Source organism: Micromys minutus (genome assembly GCF_963924665.1).
Source record: "Micromys minutus genome assembly, chromosome: X".
Lineage (NCBI taxonomy): Eukaryota > Metazoa > Chordata > Mammalia > Rodentia > Muridae > Micromys > Micromys minutus.
In genome coordinates, this window is record NC_137970.1 from 121,138,070 (window position 1) to 121,151,644 (window position 13,575).

Here is a 13,575-nt window from a genome sequence, read left to right on the forward strand (position 1 = left end):
ACACAATGGAGTACTACTCAGCTATCAGAAACAATGACTTAAGGAAATTCTTAAGAAAATGGATGCATCTAGAGAATATCATCCTGAGTGAGATAACCCAGTCACAAAAGAACAGACATAATATGCAGTCAGTGATAATGGGATACTAACCCCAGAAAGCTCTGAACACTCCAGAAACAACTCACAGACTGTGTCAAGCTCAAGAAAAAAAAAAAGAAAGAAAGAAAGAAAAGAAAGAAAAGAAAAAAATCATTATGCTCAATCCTTACACACCAAGAAAATGTTGACAAATTCCGGGTTACATCCTGTTTTACATGTACTTTATGCTCATTGTAACTACTAAGACCTTATGCACACTATCAAAACTTTGAAAAAAAAGCTAAACATTGACAAAATGTATTCGTATACTTTTATGCAAAAATCCTTAAAATTTTTACATTTATCTTTGTTTTTTTAAAATAAAGTTGTTTTAAAAAAAAGCCATCCAGGATGTTTCAATCCTCATTGCATCATTATGTTGAAGGTCTCTAGCCTCTAAATATCACCATTTTATAAGGTGCGTTTCAATATTTAAGTTAGAAGATAAACAAATATTCTGTAATTGTCAATTACATGATTTGAGTGCATTCTTCTGTTTATCCTAACTTTATCTCTCAGAACCAGAAACCCATAGAATCACCTCCTCCTTTTAAACATACCTTCCCCTGCCAGATTCTTAGAAAACATGGTGTCTTAGCTTTGTGCCTAACTGGAAATTTTATTTCAATCTATGTGTTATTTTTTTCTATTTCATTGAAAAACTGGAAATTTCTATCAACTTTATGATATAGGTCAGAGATTTTCTCTATGCTTTTACCTGTGTCTTACAGTTAAACACTAATTAAACTCACAAATTTCAAAAGAATATGCATAGTCCACTTTTTTCTTTTTTTAAAAAGAAATTAAACAACTTTATTTTAAAAAACAGAGATAAATGGGCAGATTTTGAAAGCATTTTTCATAACACTATATGAACATATTTTGTCAGTACTTGATTTTTTAAAGGTTTGATAGTATGCATTGAGTATAAAGTATATACAAAACAAAACATAACATTGAAATAGTCAAAGTTTTCTTGTATGTAAAGATTAAGCGTAATGATTTTTGAATAACAAGAATTGCCACAAGGCTACATTCTTAGCTCTTGAATTATTAATGATTTAAGTTCTAGGTGTACCACACTGAGAGGGTGCTATACACTTACTATTTTTCTAAGAAAGACTGAGGCTTCCACTTTTTGGCCTTTTTCCCCCCTTTTTTCTTTCTTTCTTTCTTTCTTTCTTTCTTTCTTTCTTTCTTTCTTTCTTTCTTTCTTTCTTTCTTTCTTTCTTTCTTCGTTCTTTCTTTTTTTTTTTTTTTTTGAGCTTCATATAGTCTGTGAGTTGTTTCTTGGGTATTCAGAGCTTTCTGCCAGAAGCTGGAAAGAACCCAGATGTCCTTCAGTAGATGAATGGATACAAAACTGTGGTATATTTACACAATGAAGTACTACTCAGCTATCAGAAACAATGACTTAACGAAATTCTTAAGAAAATGGATGCATCTAGAGAATATCATCCTGAGTGAGGTAACCCAGTCACAAAAGAACAGATATAATATGCAGTCACTGATAATTAAATACTAGCCCCACAAAGCACTTCTTTCTTCTAAGCATCAGTTAAATATCTACTTTTTACTCAGACTTCCAATTTAATATCTAATTTTATGTCAATAAAAATTTTTACCATTCAAGATTGAACTTCTCATGTACATTCCCCTCTAGATCTTTTTTTTTACTAGTTTATTAATGACAGCTATGAGCATATTCCTTACCAATCTCTAATAACATGGAGTATAATTACCTATGTTTACAGCTGCTGAATGCTGATATTCATTTATACATTTGTTTAGAGAATAGGTGTCCCAACAACTGTTCCCAATAAATGAATGAGTGTGTTCGGGACTATGAAGCAGGCATACTCATGGAAAACATTGGACTCCTCAGATTGAAAAATGTCATATGACCCACCATAGACTAATGTAATTTCACTCAGACTTCCTTTTTTCATTTTCTGCTCTCCTCCTGGATAAATATGCAACATTATATAATGGTTATCTCAAATTTTCCTAGTCCCCTCTATTTTATTTCTGATTTTAATGGAATCATTTTGAATTTGACAAACTTTAGGATAATGTTGGCTGTGGTTTTGTAACAATAACCTTCATTTTGTCACACTTTTGTATGGAGTGAAGTTTAAAAAATATTTTTATAATATACTAAATTTCTTTTGTATCCATTGTAATATAATTATATGTTGTTTCTCCTGAGACAAGGTCTCCCTGTGCAGCTTTCATAAGTTCACATGGTAGTATGCTTTTATAAGACTTCTTACACGAATCCTTTGTGTAGTGTTCCTCTTCAGTTAATTAACAGTCTCTTTTAATGTACAGAAATATTTAGACTTTATTTGGTTCCATTAGTTAACTATTGGCCTTATAACATACACTGTTTCATGTGTAGATGCTTTGAGTCTTTAGATGTATGTTTAAATAAGAGTACCAATAGAAGTCAGAAAACTAGTTAGAGGCCTGTGGGATATCAAAGGGGGAGTAATAGAATGGAGAATATATGAAATGAGAAAGAAGTTAATGGAGCAGGAGTAGTTAATCACACTTGAAGAGAGCATCAGCAGGGATCACTAAAGAAATTTGAAAGAACTGTATTGGAACCTATTACTCTATAAGCTTCACACAATATGTACATACATGCATAATGCATACATGCAAACATACAAAAAAGTTTAACTTAAGTTACCCAATAATGGGAGAACAATGCCTCCCCCAGATACCACTCTGTATCAAATAAATGTTCCAATGCAAGTATGTCTTAGCCTTTGTTCAATTGGTAGACAGTGGATCCCAGAAAACATTTTAGGCTATTGTCATATCTCTGTTGTTTTAAAAATTGAGGGAAAGACTTTATTTTTTAAGCACCATATACTCAAATAATAGTACATGGTGAATCAATCTGGTCCAGGCTTTAAAGTTTTATTACCATTGGATAACTTTTATTCTGTTGGAATAATGTATGCATGTTACTAATTTAAAACAAAGAGTGTTCAACATTCTTACCAAACTGCAAACCCTATGAGCTTCACTGATAACTGTCTTTATAAATATTTCTACCAGAACAATCGTGGCTCAATTGTTATGAGAATAACCAACACATTCTGATTGAATTTAAGTTCTACTCTAGAAGACAATTTTTTGTCACCATTAATTAAACTAAAATACTGAAGATGATCGTGTCACAGGCTCTAGTACAGAACCTACTAGTTTGCTTCTGATGAGGTGAATGGGCATAGAATTAAACTGCCCCCGTATATTTACCTTTGTGTCCATGGATTGGTGCATTTCTCAGCCTTTATCAGAGAAGTGTGTTTTTGTCGTGGATAGAAATAAATGTAGAAACTCGCGCCAGACACAGGGAACAGCAAGCACGTATTCCCTGACACCTGAACCTGTCAGACAGGATTCCTTAGCCCCCAGCCATGCAGGGAGATCTCTGGAAACATGGCTACCAAACATGTTTGGAAATGGTACAGAAGAGCCCAGGGTTAGTACTTCAGCAGTTATCCATTCAGAAAAATTTCAGACATATCTTGATGCTGGTTTTCCACAAAAAGTTGCTGAAATACTAGATGAAATTTACTTTGCAGGGCTAGTTGAACATAGTGATTTAGATGAAAGAGCTACCGAAGCTTTCAAAGAGTTCAATGAAGAAGGCGCATTGGCAGTGCTACAACAGTTTAAAGACAGTGATCTCTCTCATGTTCAGAACAAAAGTGCCTTTTTATGTGGAGTCCTGAAGACTTACAGGCAGAAAGAGAATAAAAAAGGGGGACCAAAGTAGCAGACTTTAGTAAAGGACCAGATGGGGCAAAGATTAAGACACTTTTAAAAAAACAGGGTACTTGACTGATGTGACTACAGGTCAGAGGAAGTACGGGGGACCACTACCAGATTCTGTTTATTAGGGTCAGCAACCTTCTGTTGGCACTGAGATATTTGTGGGGAAGATCCCCAGAGATCTGTTTGAGGATGAGCTTGTTCCATTATTTGAGAAAGCTGGACCTATGTGGGAGCTACGTTTAAAGATGGATCTGATTACTGGTTTCAACAGAGGTTATGTGTTTGTCAATTTTTGTTCATAAGAAGCAGCCCAAGAGGGTGTTAAATTGTATAATAATCATATTTTTTTTTCTGGGAAGCACATAGGTCTCTGCATCTCAGTTGCCAACAATAGGGTATTTGTGGGTTCTATTTCTAAGAATAATACCAAGGAACAGATTCTTGAAGAATTTAGTAAAGTGACAGAGGGTCTCACAGATGTCATTTTATATCATCAACCTGATGAGAAAAAAACAAACAACCTCCCCCCCCCAAAAAAAACAAAGGCTTTTGCTTTCTTGAATATGAAGATCACAAAACAACTGCCAAGGCAAGGCATAGGCTAATGAGTTGTAAAGTCAAAATCTGGGGAAATGTTGGAACTCTTGAATGGACTGATCCTATTGAAGATTCTGATCCTGAAGCTATGGCAAAGTACTATTGGTACACAACCTTGCCAACACTGTAACAGAAGAAATATTTAAAAAGTCATTTATTCAGTTTGGGAAACTGAAACAAGTGAAGAAGCTAAAAGATTATGCTTTCATCCATTTTGATGAGAGAGATGGTGCTTTCAAGGCTATGGAAGAAATGAATGGTAAAGACTTGGAGGAAAATAATATTGAAATTGTTTTTGCTAAGCCACCAGGTCAGAAGAAGAAATAAAGAATAGAGCGCAGAGGCAAGCAACAAAAAAATCAAATGTATGATGATTACTACTATTATGGTCCACCTCATATTACCCTACACCCAAGAAGAGGTCAAGGGCTTGAAGGTAGAGGTGGCTATGGATATCCTCCATATTATTATGGATGCAAAGATTATTATGATTATTATTACCATAACTATCATGGTGGATATGAAGATCCATATTATGGTTATGAAGATTTTCAAGTTGAAGCTAGAGGAAGGAATGGTAGAAGAACAAAGGGTGCTGCTTCACTCAGAGGTCACAGGGTTGCTGTTCTCCATGGTAAAGCTGGTTATTCACAGAGGGGAGGCTCAAGGTCAGCAAGAGGAATTCATGGTGCAGAGGAGGTGCACAACAACAAAGAGGTCACAGGGTACATAGTGCAAGGGGTTCCCACAGTGGAAATGTAGGAGGAAACTGCAAAGCTGATGGGTACCACCAGCCAGATTCCAAGAGGCATGAGACCAATAATTAGAACTGGGGCTCCCAAACTATTGGTCAGGAACAGCTCCAAGCTGGTGACCATTCTGATAACTATGGTTACAAATCTGAAAAGCAGGAGTTTTATGAGTATATATTTGGGCAACAGTGGAAGTAGAAAAAAGAGGGTATCTGTAAAATTAGAGACTGATAGGTTGATCAGAAATGGGGCCTACAAGAAGCACCTAAAGAAATGCTCAACATCCCTAGTCATCAGAGAAATGCAAATCAAAGCAAACCTGCGATTCCACCTCATACCAGTCAGAATGGTTCAGATCAAAAACTCAGATGACAGCAGATACTGGCAAGCATGTGGAGAAAGAAGATCATTCCTCCACTGTTGGTGGTATTGTAAGCTGGTACAACCACTGTGGAAATAGGTCTGGCAGTTCCTCAGAAAATTGGACATAGTACTAACTAAAGACCCAGCTATACTACTACTGGGGATATACCCCAAAGATGCTCCAACATATAACAAGGTCACATGCTCCACCGTGTTTATAGAAGCCTGATTTATAATAGCCAGAAGCTGGAAACAATCCAGGTGCCCTTCAACAGAGGAATGGATACAGAAAGTGTGACACATTTACACAATGGATTATTTACTACTCAGCTATTAGAAACAATGACTTTATGAAATTCGTAGGTAAATGGATGGAACTAGAGGCTATTATCCTGAGGGAGGTAATCCAGTCACAAAAGAAGACACATGGTATGCACTCACTAATAAGCAAATACTAGCCCCAGAAAGCTCTGGATATCCAAGAAACAATTCACAGACATTATGAAGCTCAAAAAGAAGGAAGGCCAAAATAGGGATGCTTCAGTCCTTCTTAGAAGGGAGAACAAAACACTCTCGGGAAGAAATACAAGGTCAAACAGAGGAACTGATATTGATGGAAAGATCATTAAGAAGCCGTCTCACCTGGGGATCCACCCCATATGCAGCCCCCAAACCCAAGCACTATTGCTGATGCCAAGAAGTACTTTTTGGCAGAAACCAGATAGAGATGCCTCTTCAGGGAATATGTTAGAGTCATACAGATACAGCTGAGCATGCTTGCAGCTAACCATTGGAATGAACACAGTGATTCCAATAAAGGTGCTAAAGAAAGGACTGAAGGAGCTGAAAGGGGTTGCAACCTCATGGGAAGAACAACATTATCAACCAACCAAACTCTCCACAACTCCCATCAACGAAAACACCAACCACTGAGCACACATTTAGAGACCCATTACTCCAGTTGCATATGTACCTGAAGATAGGAGTGTCTGGCAACAATGTGAGAAGAGACCTTTGGTCCAGGGAGAGCATGTTTTCTCAATGTAGGGGAATGCCAAGGCAATGGGGTGAAAGAGTGATTAGGAGGGAGTGCACCTTTGCGAAGACAACTGGAGGGGAAGAGGGGATGGGAGTGAGGTCAGGGAAGGGGATTACATTTCAAATGTAAATACAGAGATTATCTAATAAAAATATTAGAAAAGAAATTAGGCCTAAATCTGAATGGATGCCACTATAATTTGAGACATCTTGCAAGATTTTCCCTTTATGTATATATTCTATCAACCCGTTTGGACATGAACAAAGCAACACTTCGAACTAACTGCTTCTGGTGAATTAATTTTATTTTTACTTTAATTTTTTCCAATAAATGTATTATTATAATATATGGAAGAGATAGTTAATGAGTTTCCATTCCAGCTTGAGAATTTAGTTCACTTGGCTGCAGTATATACCATGTTTCTCGGTAGTTTTTAAACTTGGTGTGTTGCAAAGGTAATTGATTAAATTGAGTATGTCTTTAATATTTTGTATCAGAACAACAATTTGTATGTTACCAACTTAAATTATTAGAATAAGGTAAATTGGTACACAACTGCTATTTTTAATCTAGAACTTTGATCTAATTGGGTTTTTAAAACCATTTGGCTAGTTGTATTATTAATGCATTGTTAACTTCAATAAAAAATTAACACCTAAATATATACTTACAAAAAAGGAATAAATGTAGAGATATACAGAAAATATTGTGGATTTGTGAGTCAAAATGGGACATTTGAATTTTATACCTTCTTTTAAGAAGGCTCAAAAGGCACTACGGAAGAAAACACTAAAAATATTATAAGAGGTGTAGGTAATTAATGGTTACGGCAAAACAGAGTTTTCCAGACGTAACAGGGCAGCTGTACTGTGGACTAATAACAATTGTGGGGGCATGTATAAGGTCAAGATAGTAACAATTCCAGCACAAATGAGAGAGGCTGGCATAAGTCCTACTGCTAGCTAATGAGTTATGGGCAGTTGTTAGCTGCTGGGAGAGGGTCAGTGAAATTTTATTTTATTTTTTCCAGGAAAACCGGCCCTGAGAGAATATCCTTACTCTTGTAGATGGACCTACACCATTCATATACTGACATATATAAGTGAATTTTAGTTAAAAAAACTACATAGCACATTAAGTTTGGAAAGAACATGCTATGGAGAAAAGGGAACACATCAGCTATGAAGAAATGGAGGAAAATTTGTTCAAAAAACATTATGGGCTCATACAAAATACTCAATAAAAATAGAAAAAATACAAAACTTCTAAAAATTATTAAAATTTAGCAAGTAAGAGATATTTTATATTATAAAAATAGTCAGAAATAATTGTCATTTGTTAAAGGTACTAAAATGTAGGAGCAATATTATTTACTATTTTTGTATTTAAATATCCAGTCTGAACAGAAAGAATTTGAGTGTGTTTTGACAAATAGTTATAAATTAACATAACGTTAACTAAGTAGCAACCTTAATTACTGATTCTGTGTTAAACATGGCATCATCACTAAGGCTTAATTAATAAGCCCTTTGATGTATTACATGTCATTCATTTAGTACATGTGTTCTTTTCCATTCTAAATAGGATATTAGAATTCATATTCATAAAAGATAGGTTGTATTAATTTGTAATTTTAAGTGGTGACTATTAACTTACCTCTGAAAAGATTTAGTATGTAGAGATAAAGACCACTGACTGGGTCAATCCATGAAACTTTATACTGATCTATTCCATTGGTAATACCATGCCAATTAGACAGGATCAACAGAAAGTGACTAATACAATAAAGTTCTCATTAAGACACACGCATTCCAATGCACAGAAAAGAAATCCTATTAAGTTTCAGGGTTCTGAAATTTCTGGGGATATTTTTCCCAGATGCTAATAGTAGTTAATAATATCCCTTCTAAAGTAAAAACCACATTGTTGAATCCATCCATTTTTGACTGATTCATTACAAAGGATAGATGCATATCTTCTGCCAAAACTTTTGATACCTACAGGCCTAGAATTATACAGCTAATAATATTGTTTCAGCTTCCATACCTGCTGAACTAGAAGTCTGACAGTTTTGGTTGAGGATTAAGAAGGAGTAAAGACTTGGTCAAAGATCAAGACCACAAGGCAGTTATCCTCTTAATTTGAGTTGTACAATTGAATAAAACCCTGAAGTATTGGCTATCTCAGTATTGGGAAAGTATGTAATTTTTTTGAGACAAGGTTTGACTAAATTTTTAAAGCTGGCCTTGTGTTATCTTTGTAGTCTGCCCAGATTTTGAATTTATAATCCTCTGCTTTAGCATTCTAAATAGCTAGGATTAGAGTTTTGTGTCATAAGACCAAAATTACAATTTGAATTTGAACTTGGTTATAGGTTCATAACTACAGTGATTAATCTCCAACATAAGGCTCTATGTTCTAGCCTGTGGAGCTATAAGTAGATAAAGCCTAGTTTGTGGAAGCCAGTCTCTAAGGATAAGCTGATAGTAGCTATTCATCAAGTCTATGGCTTCTGCTTTGTTCTCTTTTCTGTGATCCATATGAAACGAGAAGATATTGGCTCATTCTCCTGCCACCATAGATTGATTCATTCCTACTTACAAACACATGTTAAAATAATGGACTGGAACCATTTTGAAACTGTAAGACATAGTATTCCCTTTTTTCAGTTGGATTATTTATATTTTATACTTTGAGAACTTTACAATAATTTGATTGGGTTTTGTTTGAGCTTTTAAAGTTTTTAATTTGTGCATATTAATAGTCTATTAAACTTATAAGCAGCATAGATTTTATCTTCTTCTCTATGTTGTTTTTTCTTTTTTTCTTTTGGTTTCCTTCACAGTGCAAAACATAATTTTATTCAGTCTCACTGGTCAATACCTTGGATTATTTCCTGATCCATTGGAATGATGTATTTTTCTCCCAATTTCCCTACTTGAAATTTTCTTATATCTTCTTCTATGAGTCCTAGAAGTTCAGGTACTATATTGAGGTCTTTGATCCATTTTAATTGTTTTTGTATACAAAGAGAAAATATATACTTCCAATTGTAGGAATCCAGATTTCCAGCATCATTTATTAAAAAGGTGTTTATATCAATGGGTATTTGTGGTTTCTATGTTGAAAATCAAATGGGCACATGAGCATTTGCTTATCCCTGATTCCTTGATTTTTTTCTCTGATCTACATATCTGTTTATGTGCCTAGAAAATGATTTATACAGTCAAATATTCACAACATACTATGAAACCATATAGTGTAATACTTCTAGCACTTCACCTTTTACTTGTTATTACTGTCTATATAATTTTTAAATTTTAAGATTGTGTTTTTATTACAGTCAAAAATTCAAAAGAATTTTGTCTAAGATTACATCAAATTAGTATATTACTGATATTACTGATGAATATTGGCATTGTACTAGTAATAGTATTTTGGTGATCTGAATTTATTGATGATATATTGATATTTCAGTAGTAAGTTATCCAATAACTAGTACTTTGCATAATTTATGTACACTTTTGTGTGGTTTCTATGATTTTTCACTAATTTTGAGTGAGTTTGAACATTTTTATAGGTTTTAAATTTTAATTGTTTAGCTTTTAAAGTGGCACATAAAGTGTGCCTATTTTATTGGATATTCTTTGCTTTTACATTTCAGATATCATTCTCCTCCCGAAAACCCATCCCGCTCACCCTCCCATTGCCTTCATGAAGCTGTTCCCTCTTCCCTTTCCCACCTCAGCACCTTGGCATTGTGAGAAACTTGAAGCAATACCACTAAAATCAGGGACTAGGCAAGGATGCTCACTCTCCCTACTTATTTGATATAATACTGGAAGTATGAGCCAGAGCAATCAGATAGCAAAAAGAGATCAAAGGGATGCAAATGGAAAGGAAGAAGTCAAAATGTCACTATTTGCAGATGACATGATAGTATACTTAACTGACCCCAAAAATTCCACCAGAAAACTTTTACAGCTGATAAACAACTTCAGGAATATGGCTGGATATAAAATTAACTCAAACAATCTACTCAAAGGATAAACAGGCTGAGAAAGAAATTAGAGAATTGACACCATTCACAATAGTCACAAACAATATATAATACTTTGGTGTGACCCTAACCAAGCAAGTAAAGGATCTCTATAACAAGAACTTCAAGTCTGTGAAGGAAATTGAAGAAGACCTCAAAGGTGAAAAGATTTCTTATGCTCATGGATTGGAAGGACCAACATATTAAAAATGGCCAGCTTGCCAAAGGCAGTCTACAGATTCAATGTAATCCCCATCAAAATTACAACTCAATTCTTCATAGAGTTAGACAAAGAAATTTGCAAACTCATTTGGAATAATAAAGCATGCCGTTTTTAAACAAAAGTTGTTTTACATAGTCTACTCCCCTTTTCTTCCTGCTTTGTACCCTTCTACCCACATAGCCTTCTTTCCACTTTCATATTCCAGGTGTTCTATTGCTTTCCCTAATCTCAGTAACCACTCTTTCCCTTGCATGGCACCGATTTTAGTTTGACAGCTTATACCACACTTATTTTATCTAAGCTTTAGTGTTCATTGTTTTTAGTCAATTCTGCCATGAGAGAAAAGATCAGAAAGATGTAAAAAATTTTAGTAGTGAAAGGGAGACCAATAAAGTGTTTTAAGTCACAAATAAGGAGAAAACAGATGTGATAATTAACTAAACTAGGACTGTTAAAAATAACTTTAGAGCTCTACACTGGTACAATAAGAAAGTTCCTGAGGGCAAGGCTGAAAGCTCTAATCTATAAAACTGCAAATTCATTTGAAAAGAAATAGTTTGAGTTTAAAATCCTGTTGTAGGAATTCCCCTTCAAAAACAACCATCTATAAACATATATTTCCAGCTACAGCTACCATGGTTTATAAAGACCAATGAAGTTGTTATTGAAGTAAGTCAAACTGTATTTAAGTTGCAAGAAAAACTTGGCTGTATGGGCTCATCTCAAGGTTCCAGAAATCCACTTAGTCTTTACAGTGCTTAACAGAGTTCAATTCCTTTCACTGATGCCCTGACATACTATTGTGTGAAGCTGTGGAAGGGAGACAAAAGTTTAAGTGAAGGATATCATGGAAGCTATTACTGAGGGATATCCACTAGTTAAGATATAGGTAGAGTGATGCTGTAGGCACCAGAAATAGAGGAATAGAGTTACTCCAGCTTGATGGGGTCTAGATAATGACACCAGAGTCCTAAATACTAAACATGGAAATTGAGGAATTGGTGTTTCCATTCCTAAGTTTTGATCTTTTTTTTTTTTTTTTTTTTTTTTTTTTTGCTTTTGTTTTGCTTGGGACAGCATTTCTCTGTTTAGCCTTGGCTATCCTGGAATCCTCTCTATAGACCAGCATGCACCACCACTGATATTTTACCCCTTTTTGACCCAAACTTTCCTTGCTGTACTACCATTCTTATAATTTGGAATGGAAATGCTTATTCTGTGTCATTGTATATTAGAAGCATGGAACATGAATTTTAAATTTGTGGAGAATCACAGTAATGAGCTTGTCTTAAATATAGGAAAAAAACTAAAACAACTTTGATCTTTAACTTTGCTATAATTGCCAGAGATGATAAGGGCTTTTGAAGATTGAATGAAAGAAAACATTTTGCATCATGAGATGAAAACAAGATTTTGAGGTGAAAGAATAGAATTCTAGAATTTTCAAGTGATGTTTTTGTATGAAGTTGACCAGCTATGAATATTTAACAATTATTGTCTACTATTAACTTGACTGGATTTAGAATTAATTACCTAGAAGATGCACCTATGGGCATGCTTCCAAGAGTGTTTTCAGACAAGTTTAATGTAGGAGTCAAGCTCCACCTTAAAGGTGAACAGTGCTGCCTCATGACAAAAGAAACTCATTGCCAACATTTATCTCATTTTGTGTCTTGACTATGGATGTGAAATGACTAGCTGCTTTTTGGCCCTATTACCATAGATCGAGTCACTCTCTCTAATATGCCTTCTCTACTATACCATCAAATTGTCATCTGAAATAAATATTTATTTTAAGCTTATTTTTTATATAGTTTGCTTTAGTAATGAATGAATGAATGAATGAATGAATGAATGCAGACTCACAATGTACTCAGTGATGAATGCAGCACTGCGTTTTAAAATTACTATTACTTATTAATTTTCTCCTTGTTTCTACCCTTCCTTCTGATTATTGTCATTCACTTGCTTCTCATTCTCTCCCAGACTTCCATTCTTATCTCTACATTTTATTTTTTTTGGCACTGAAAGTACAACGTGAGAATTGTCTGCCATCTTCTGCTCTGTTAATTATTTCCTAAAAGTATAACCCTTTAATACTCTTCCACTGGAGGAATGCTTCCAACACTTGGATTTTAGGAGACATATTCAGTTCAACACAGAAAGGGTTAAAATGTAGTACAAGAATAGCTACTTACCCAGAAATGCATTTGACATTTATACTTGAAGTGAAAATATAAAACATTACTGACAGATATCCTTCAATAAACCATCAGAAAATATTGTACAAAGAGTAACACACATACACACAAGATATATATATATATATATATATATATTCATATATATATGAATACATACATATATATATGAATCAGACACAGCACGGGTTGGACAACTACCTAATAAGGCTTAAAATGAAACCTCTGTAGTTTTGTTTGTTTGTATTTAAGATATTACTTACTTTCAATGTAAACCTTTTTACTAGTTCTTTGGGGGTGATTCCAATCTTCAGTATCAGGATATCCACAGTCACAGTCCAGTTTAACATATCAAGCATGAATCAGTAGGAAGTCCAGTTCAACTGGCAAACATCAAACATGAATCAGTAGCAGTGACTCAATCCAGAGGA

General features: G+C 34.6%; 1 pseudogene across 1 annotated transcript; it reads left to right on the plus strand.

Annotated features, from left to right (window-relative positions):
* Positions 1–3,591: 3,591 nt before the first annotated feature.
* On the plus strand, positions 3,592–5,477 carry LOC308414503 (heterogeneous nuclear ribonucleoprotein Q-like; annotated as a pseudogene). Its single transcript has one exon. The product of its transcript is annotated as a heterogeneous nuclear ribonucleoprotein Q-like (transcript).
* The last annotated feature ends 8,098 nt before the right edge of the window (positions 5,478–13,575 follow it).